Source organism: Brienomyrus brachyistius, chromosome 20 (assembly GCF_023856365.1).
Source record: "Brienomyrus brachyistius isolate T26 chromosome 20, BBRACH_0.4, whole genome shotgun sequence".
NCBI classification, from domain to species: domain Eukaryota; kingdom Metazoa; phylum Chordata; class Actinopteri; order Osteoglossiformes; family Mormyridae; genus Brienomyrus; species Brienomyrus brachyistius.
In genome coordinates, this window is record NC_064552.1 from 16,195,713 (window position 1) to 16,205,234 (window position 9,522).

The 9,522-nt window shown below is 43.5% G+C and overlaps 1 protein-coding gene across 1 annotated transcript in view; it reads right to left on the reverse strand.

Moving 5' to 3' along the window:
• The window catches only part of zgc:158376 (uncharacterized protein LOC100101643 homolog), a 39,480-nt gene extending 37,422 nt beyond the window's left edge, over positions 1–2,058 (reverse strand). Inside the window, exon 1 of the mRNA XM_048986853.1 lies at positions 1,301–2,058. The gene's annotated coding sequence lies outside the window, so the exon portion shown is untranslated. The remainder of the gene's footprint in view (positions 1–1,300) is intronic.
• Between the last annotated feature and the right edge of the window lie 7,464 nt (positions 2,059–9,522).

Below are 9,522 nucleotides of genomic sequence, written 5' to 3' on the forward strand. Positions count from 1 at the left end.
TCTGTCCTGTTCTGGAAACATCTAAGACTACAACATACTGCCCATGTTTTATCCTGTCTATTTACCTTGAAATCCCCAAACAAACAGGACCTTCACAATCAAAAATCGCTAACGATTACATCCTATGCTTTCAAGCTTTAACAGAAAACATTTACCAACTGTCACCACTGGCAACGAGAAAGGGAAAAGCCAATTCATATTTCCTTGGCATCAGTACTCATTTTAGTGCAGGGCTGGGTGCAGACTGCCAAATTTAATGTTCAGACCCCGAAAGATGATAAAGGTGCTGCCGGTATGAGCAAAGGGCTCACAGAACGACATCCATCTCAACCATGTACCACATCCAGACCCATAAATCACTTACTATTAAGTTTCCTCATTTATTACAGACCTCATTTCAACCCCAATAAAGGGAATGAAATCTGTTAAACAAACCTAATGCCTGCTTCGAAATTAAACTACATTTTTGCATTGAAATAATCAGCAGTTCTGAGACTTTGAGACAGAAGCTTCAAGGAATGTGCTAGGCAGGCATGACAGCAAATACTATGTCAAACCTGTTTACATCTCATGGTAGAGAGAGAGAGAGAGAGAGAGAGAGAGAGAGAGGGAGAGAGAATAAATGTAAAAGCTGAATAGCATTTAAAAAGAGCTGAAGTGGGAGGGATAGGCCAAGGAGTATAGACAAAGCCAGGCAGAGACAGACAGACGGGAGAGGGGGGCTGCAAGACACTGGCAGACTGAAGGCCATTCACATTATCTCAGGCCCAGCACACATGTGCCTGGCCTCCAAAAGGCATCTTTCGGGATTTAAAAGGCACCCCGGCCAGACCATCGTGTCAGCCACTCGCTGGCCAATTTGGAGACGCCTATTGTGCATCCTCCTCTACATCCATCCATCCATCCATACGAAAGAGTCACGGACAGATCATGACTCCAGCAAAAATTAAAAAAACAAAAAAATAAATAAAAATACAAATTTCCTCCTGAATCGCAAACCAATCCAATCGCTTACTGTGGCCTGCTACGATATCTAAATGCAAATCGGCAACCGAATGTGGTCTTTAAAACAATTAACGACTTGCAGAGTCCTTCTTACAATATAGAGAAGGTAAATCCTTATCCTTATTATGCATCACTTCACAGCCTTATTCCCTCATATTCCTACTTGCATCCCCCTATTCATGCAACCCGCAGGCTGCTCTAAGCTACCTACCTACGGAGCTAAATTTATTCGTGCAATTATTGAAATATCACTTGCAATACCTACGAATGCAATTGTAAAACCTGCATTACCAACCTTTTGGTGCCGAGTCGCATAGTCCTTGGGTGCGCATTAGAAATGTGTTGAAAAGCGGTGTGGTGCGCTAGCCTGTGCTCTGCCCGTGCTGCCGTCTTCACCAGCCTCGCATGCTGTGGGGCGGCAGGCAGCCTGGCGTTCACTCGGCCGGCTCACACCGTACCCTGGCATGCATCAGCTCCGCCGAACATCGTGCGCTGCAGCCCGTTGTGCCGAAAATGCCCCCCTCCCCGGTCAACCGAATCCGTTGCCTGGGTCCGTCCCGTCGCCCCACTTCGGCCGATCACTCTTTGTCGCTCTCCCGTCTTTCAGTATACTCCCCGAAGCATGCTCGGCCAAGACGAGGTAGGTCGGCGGCGTCCAAAACCAACCAGATAGTCACGATCGGTTCCCCAAAAAAGCCACCTTTCGAGATCCTAGACGCCCGGAGCGCTAGCTAATTCGCCACCACGTTAGAGTTCCGCAGAGGCCGAGCGGGCATGCTTGCGGGCGTAAATGCACGGGAGTTTGTCAGAAGGTGCAGCTACTAACTAGTACGGCTAACTATTGTTTTCATTGTCACTCGGGTAAACATAAAACTAGTTTTGATCCGAGCGCTAACCGCGCGGCATCTAACAGCATCGAGCCAGTGGCGCTCCTGATTGCTGGCACGATGTCGAAATCACCATGTTTGCTCAGCTTCTCCTTTTTTTTCAATCCTGAATGAAAAATAAATAAGTTGACGGAATCCGAGAAAAGGCATCATGGCCGCCGCGCGGTTGCCCAGTTGCCTTCGCTTCTGGGGGGGGGCGGAACTCGAACCGACGGGAATTGTAGTCCACTCCACGTCGAAAAGGACTACAAATAATAAGAAACGGTAGAGTAACCTTGCGCCATAATTGACACCTCCCCGCCTTGCCCCACCCCTAACATGCTGGGTGGAGGGTGCTGGTGGTGGTGCCGTTCTGTATGGTATAGATGCGCGGTATTAATGTTGCGCTATACCGCGATCACTGTTTCTGTTCAGAAAACCAACTGTCATTCACAGATCGCTGTAGCGTCCATGCGGTTGGGTACTTTGGTGGTGCAGATCATCTGAATGATCATACCGTCACTCTGCATATGGCTGCGTGATCGTTATACGCAGCTGTGGCTGTTTTTTCTAGATGTATTTATTCTGCGATCATTCAAAGCGCCGACCCGTTTTTACTGAGAATTTGTTTTCCGCCTATGTTAAGTTTTGAACTGACATTTTATCTCCTTTCCAAACGGGAAGTAAGTTATTAACACCCACAAAAAGTCTTTAACACGGTCCCATGCTTTTGTCATCTTGCTGACGGTGTAGCACACTCGATTCCAATATCAAGAATATTTCGGAAATCGCTATAAAATAAAATACTGTCTAATATGTGAGAAAAAGGTTAGAAATTTGTGTGGGATTTGAACCTACGTCCTTGCGTCGTTGAACTACTGGAGCTAAACTGAATGGCTACATGGCTTTGAGGTTTGCGTGATTATTTTTATTGATCAACTATAATCTGTTATTAAGGCCATATACTGATTCCTATTAAAATACAATTTTGCAGATATTATATTGTGTACGACATATATTACAACATATATATTGTTATGTGGCAGTGGTGGCTTAATGGTTAGGGAAGCACACTTGGAACTGAAAGATTGCAGGTTTGAATACCCCACCAGCAAGTCACCACTGAGGTTCCCCGAGCAAGGTCACACCCCCAAGCAGTGAATTAGCTGCCCCCTGCTATGTCACATTGTCACATATGGGTTAAATGCAGAGGGCGCATTTTGCTGTGGTGTGTCGACAATGATCACTAAATTCTATTTCATTCTAAATTACTAATGTAGAATCAGGCTCCAAGTTGACCCTGTACAAGCACTATAAAAATGGATGGATGAAATAAAAAATGGGTATATTGTAGCTTATAATACCGAGACATTCACATGTTTCATATATTTAGAAATATATGCAAATATGCTTTCCTTGCAGTGTGATTGGAAACCAGTAAGAAATCCACACAAACACAGCAAGAGCATACAAACTCCACACGCATTGGAGAAAGGAACGAACAGCTGCGGTGTAATGCTACAGTGCTATCCACGTACCGGGGAACCACTGCAAACACTGCCGAAAGATCAGAACCCCAGAAAACACCCTACAACATGTAAATATATCCATCCATTTTGGGGGGTCCAGAGCCTGGGAACAACCCAGGATAGGGCACCAACCCACTACAAGGCAAACTCACTTTAGCATGTCTCTGGACCACAGGGGAAAACATGCAAACTGCACACACAGAGACTCAAACCCTGGTCCCAGAGGTGTGAGGCAACAGTGCTAACCACTGCACCACCCCCACATGTAAATATAGCACTGAGCATTTTTTCACAGGCAAGATAGACACATAACAGTGGTGATGCAAAAACCATGCAAAATAAGGGGGATCATGGCCTTCAAATGGCAATTAAAGGAGAGGGAAAAAAGAAAATTAAAACAAATAAAAGCAAGGGGAGTAAAAACGTACTGTGCCTTTAAGACATTTGTGTTCATTTTATTTAAATATAGTGCAGTGCATTGTTGCTCTCTGTTTTTATGAGTTACATCTGGAGAGTGGTAATGTTTCCCCCATCTCCTTATATTGAAGTACTTTCTTGTTGCGATAGTGGTCTCTGGATTTTATTAATACTTCTAACCAGAAAAGTATTACACTATATGCAATCATCTTCAAATCTCAGAATGCTTGATCTCTCCAATTTCCTAAATCCACATAGTTGATCCAGATTATCCTAAACATGGAGTAATTCCAGTTACAGGCAAGTTTCTTCTCCAGTTTTACTACATTATTTATCATTTAAGGTATATGAAGGTGTGAGGTAAGCAGTCTGGTGATGTAAAGCAAAACTGCTGCACTTAGGAGGAGTTCATCACACTCTTTGTTGGAAACTGTCAATTTACTGTAAACTCTACCAAAAACAAAAGATATCTCTTATGTGGCAAAAACGCTCATAAATTATATGTGTTTTTAAATCAACTCTGTATTCTTAGGTTACCCATTACTTATCTATACGATCATGTGAATATGGTTTCTTCCTGCCTTAACACATTGTATGCATGAAGACATGGACCTGTTTATATTCCGAGACAAACTGCAGCAAAACCAAAGCGCAGTGTGAGGCTGGATTCTGCTTCCACCATGGCCCCCTGCTCATATCTCTTACACCAGTCAGCTGTGTCTCACTTCTGTTTCTGGTTCTCCATGATTGACGAACCTACTTCACCAGTCCAACCGGATCCCTCAGTGTTGGGGATTTATTGTCTGATTCGTGAGAGGTATGCTGCCTTGCCTTCTCCCAACTGCTTGATTTCCCTCTTGCACGGTTTAGTGCAGATGTAGGCAGCCCAGATCCTGGAGTGCCAGTATCCAACAGGTTTTCCATCCTACCTGATGAGTTACCATCTGCCTGACATCAGGGGTGGTTCATCAGAGACCAGGTAGGATGGAAAACCTGTAGGATGCCAGCGTATCAGGATCAGGGTTGCCTACCCCAATCCAAATGTTTTTCCTTGATTTTTTTCTAAATTCCCAGGAATATTGTGTAAGTGGGAAGATGTGCTACATTCTTGGATTAATGAGTTATCCAGATTTAATTGTTCTTGATTTTATAATATCTCATATTTTTTGGTTCTTCAAAACTCTGGTTGGATTGGTTGTCACAGAAACCTTTCCTTAAGTTCAAAACTACTCAGAGCAAGTTTGCGCAATGTAAAAGAGATTATATCACAGATTTAAGCAGACGTGCCCGCTCAGGAAACCTGTCCGACCATGGAAACGCCTTTCATATTAGAGCAACCTATTGCAATTGGTGTGTTCATATTAAGAGGAGTGCATTTTTTAAAATACAACTTATTGCATAATATTACTGTATTAATACAAATAAATTTATACCAGGGGCACATTAACAAGAATAAATATGAAAATAATACACTATAAGTCAAGCAGTAAAGTTCATCAACAAAACAACCATCCTTGGATGAAATAAAAGAGTTATACAAATGAATTGTTTCTAAATGAAATCTTCTCAGTACTTACACGTTATCATACATTGTTAATTCCTATGTGTTTTTTGCATTTAGGGTTAATAGTTAGGATGGTGTAGTGGTGCAGTGGTTAGCGCTGGTGTCTCACAACATGAAGGTCCTGGGGTCGGTCCCGTATCCTCGCTGTGTGGAGCTCACACGCTCTCCCCGTGTTTGTCTGGGTTTTTGCCCAGGGCTCCGGTTTCCTCCCACAGTCCAAAGCCGTGCAGGATAGGTTGATTGGTGAGTCTAAATTGGCCCTGTAGTTCTGAGTGTGTACATCCTGTGGTGTGCTGGTGACTGCCCAGGGTTGATTCCCGCCTGCACTCGTTGTTCCCAGGAAAGTCTCCAGCCCCCACCGTGACCCCAGTTGGGATTATGTGGTTTTGGAATATGGATAGATTAGTAGTAATACTGATTGCGGTCACACCTCTTGCCTTTTCAAGTTCATTTCAAATAATACAAACATTTGTTGGACACCTGCACAATTTTTACTTTTGTCCTTGATATCAAGTTTATATACTGGCTACAATTTTTAAAACAGGTTTATCATATTCATATTGCAATATTTTTATGGTTTTTCAAGGGTTGCACCAGTTGACATGGAAACTATGTTAAAGGTTATAGAACTAAATGAATTGTTTTAGTTACTTAAACACCAATTTTAATATTTTCCTTACTCTTACTCTTACTCTTACTCTTATTCTGACAGGTGTACCAACTGGCATTTTTGGACTTCATGTGACAAAAATGTGGAAACTAGGCCTATGTGTCAGGTGTGCGGGTTAGCGGACAGGCTGGCAGGTAGGGAAGGATCAGGCAGGCAGGCGGAAGTCGGGGAAAACGGGGATTTATTGCGGGGAAGGACGGCTACAGGCAGGGCAGGACGGAATACTAGCACAGACATCGACTAACATCAATGACCGAAGAAAGGCAAGGGAAGACATGGACTCAAATAGACAAGACTGGGCGAAAATAATCGGACACAGCTGGGCAAGATCGGGGAAGCACACGTGGACAATCAGGGGGCGTGGCACACACGAAGATCGGACATGACACTATGTTGTTTGAAAGTTTTGAAAATACACTGAACAAAAATATAAACGCAACACTCTTGTTTCTGCTCCCATTTTTCATGAGATGGACTTAAAGATCTACAATTCATTCCAGATACACAATATTACCATTTCTCTCAAACATTTCTCACAAATCAGTCTAAATGCGTGATAGTGAGCACTTCTGCTTTGCTGAGATAATCCATCCCACCTCACAGGTGTGCCACATCAAGATGCTGATCTGACATCATGGGTAGTGCACAGGTGTACCTTATACTGCCCACAATAAAAGGCCACCCTGGAATGTGCAGTTTTGTCTCACAGCAAAATGCCACAGATGCCACAAGCATTGAGGGAGCGTGCAATTGGCATGCGGACAGCAGGAATGTCAACCAGATCTGTTGCTCGTGCATTGAATGTTCATTTCTCAACCATAAGCCGTCTCCAAAGGCGTTTCAGAGAATATGGCAGTACATCCAACCGGCCTCACAACCGCAGACCACGTGTAACCACACCAGCCCAGGACCTCCACATCCAGCAGGTTCACCTCCAAGATCGTCTGAGACCAGCCACTCAGACAGATAATGCACGGCCCCATGTTGCAAGGATCTGTACACAGTTCTTGGAAGCTGAAAATGCCCCAGTTCTTGCATGGCCAGCATACTCACCGGACATGTCACCCGTTGAGCATGTTTGGGATGTGCTTGACCGGCGTATACGACAGCGTGTACCAGTTCCCACTAATATCCAACAACTTCGCACAGCCATTGAAGAGGAGTGGACCAACATTCCACAGGCCACAATTGACAATCTGATAAACTCTATGCGAAGAAGATGTGTTGCATTGCATGAGGCAAATGGTGGTCACACCAGATACTGACCGGTTCTGAGTCCCCAGACCCCCAATAAAGCAAAAAACTGCACATTCCAGGGTGGCCTTTTATTGTGGGCAGTATAAGGTACACCTGTGCACTACCCATGATGTCAGATCAGCATCTTGATGTGGCACACCTGTGAGGTGGGATGGATTATCTCAGCAAAGCAGAAGTGCTCACTATCACACATTTAGACTGATTTGTGAGAAATGTTTGAGAGAAATGGTAATATTGTGTATCTGGAATGAATTGTAGATCTTTAAGTCCATCTCATGAAAAATGGGAGCAGAAACAAGAGTGTTGCGTTTATATTTTTGTTCAGTATATATTTGCATTAAAGAGGTTTCGTACAATACTTTTATGCATTCCATGCATTTATTAAAAGATTTCAAAAATAGTAATGGATGTGGACAAAAAGAATGCATGTCCTTCACCTGTGTATCATTTCCTTAGATCCCCCGTCTGCTGAGGGTGAAGGACTGCGCTCTTGCTTTCGTCATTTTCAGCAGACAATCATACACTTATCGATCATGGTTTTACATGTCAATATACTGCATGTAGCCAAGTCAGTGTCCATGGGAGCATGCAGTTATCTATGATTACTTAATCCTGCTTGACTAATCTGATTCTCCAATGACTTTGAAGAACCAAAATAGCAGGCTAGCTATATCCACAATTAGACAATCCCAGATGAGTGCTTTGATCTTGGATGTTTTAAACAAGATATGAAGAATACCCTCCACTGCTTCTCAAACCGTTGGACAAGATTTTCAAAAGAGAGGATGCCAGCAGCACGGAACTCCAGGGGGGAGTTCAACAAAGCAGGATTTCTCAGTTAGCTGGGTTAACTTAAGCTGGAAATCATGATTCTCCAACAGGGATTTAGGTAAGGAGCAATCCGATTGGACAATCATTACTCCTATCTTAATGTAACCCTACTAACTGAGAAATCCTACTTCATGGAACACCTCCCAGCTGTGGAATGCAGGTGACCTGGGATCATGAATCCCCAACACAAAAACTGGCCAACCAGAAGCCCCAACGTTAAATGCCAGTTAACAGGGACCTTGAGCTACCCACACCACCAAGCCAACACCTGCTGGATGGCACAAAGGAAACTGGACTACACACATTTTAACAGGGGTGTGTATACTTTTTTTATCCACGGTAGGTGTGACAGGGTTTGAATTAAAATTAGACTCTTAATAAGGATTTCTTTAGGGGAATGGGGGTGTGAATGGTAGGCTTATCTAGTATTATGGTCATTTTGTTAAACTGCAGTATTTTCATGTACAATATTTATCGTAGGGGAGTTTGATCATGTCACTTAGCCTTAGTCATTGTTGGGGTCCTACTCACATGACAGGAGAAAATGCTGCGATAACAATTAGACAAAAAAAAACAGTAATTGAGCCACCCTACAACTCGGGGCTGGTCTGTAAGTCCTGCCTTGGATGTGACCGTATGGAAAACTAGATACTGCCCAAGCCTACTGTGGGGGGGAGGGGGGTACAGATAGTGAATGGGGGGTTTCTGGCAGCTTCTTTGCCATCTGTATGCATGCTTATCTTAACTGGTGTATTGTTATAATAAATATATCATTTTATCTCCAAATTTGAAATGTTAATATATGCTAGTGGTTAGTTTTCACAATGTAAGACTCAGATCTGATACATATACAGATTTTATGTACACCCTACTGTGCGTGTAACATTTTGATCTCATCTGATAAGAAAATCACAATGAAGTCTGTATGTACACTGTATTTCCAAAAGTATTGGGACACCTGCTTTTACACACAGATGAACTTTAATGACATTAATACAAGGGTTTTAATATGGAGTTGGTCCACCCATTGCAGCTATAACAACTGTAACTCTTCTGGAGAGGCTGTCCACAAGGTTTAGGAGTGTGTTTATAATCCCTGAAAAACAACCCCACACCATAACCCGCCCCCTCCACCAATCTTTACACTTGGCAGAATGCAGTCAGGCAAGTACCATTTTCCTGGAAACCGCCAAACCCTGAGTCATCTCTCAGATTTCCGGACAGAGAAATGTGATTCGTCACTCCAGAGAACATGTCTCCCCTGCTCCAGTCCAGTGGCAGCATGCTTTTCACCACTGCATCCGACGCTTTGCATTGCACTTGGTGATGCAAGGCTTGGATGCAGCTGCTCGGCCATGAAAACCCATTCCATGAAGAACTCTA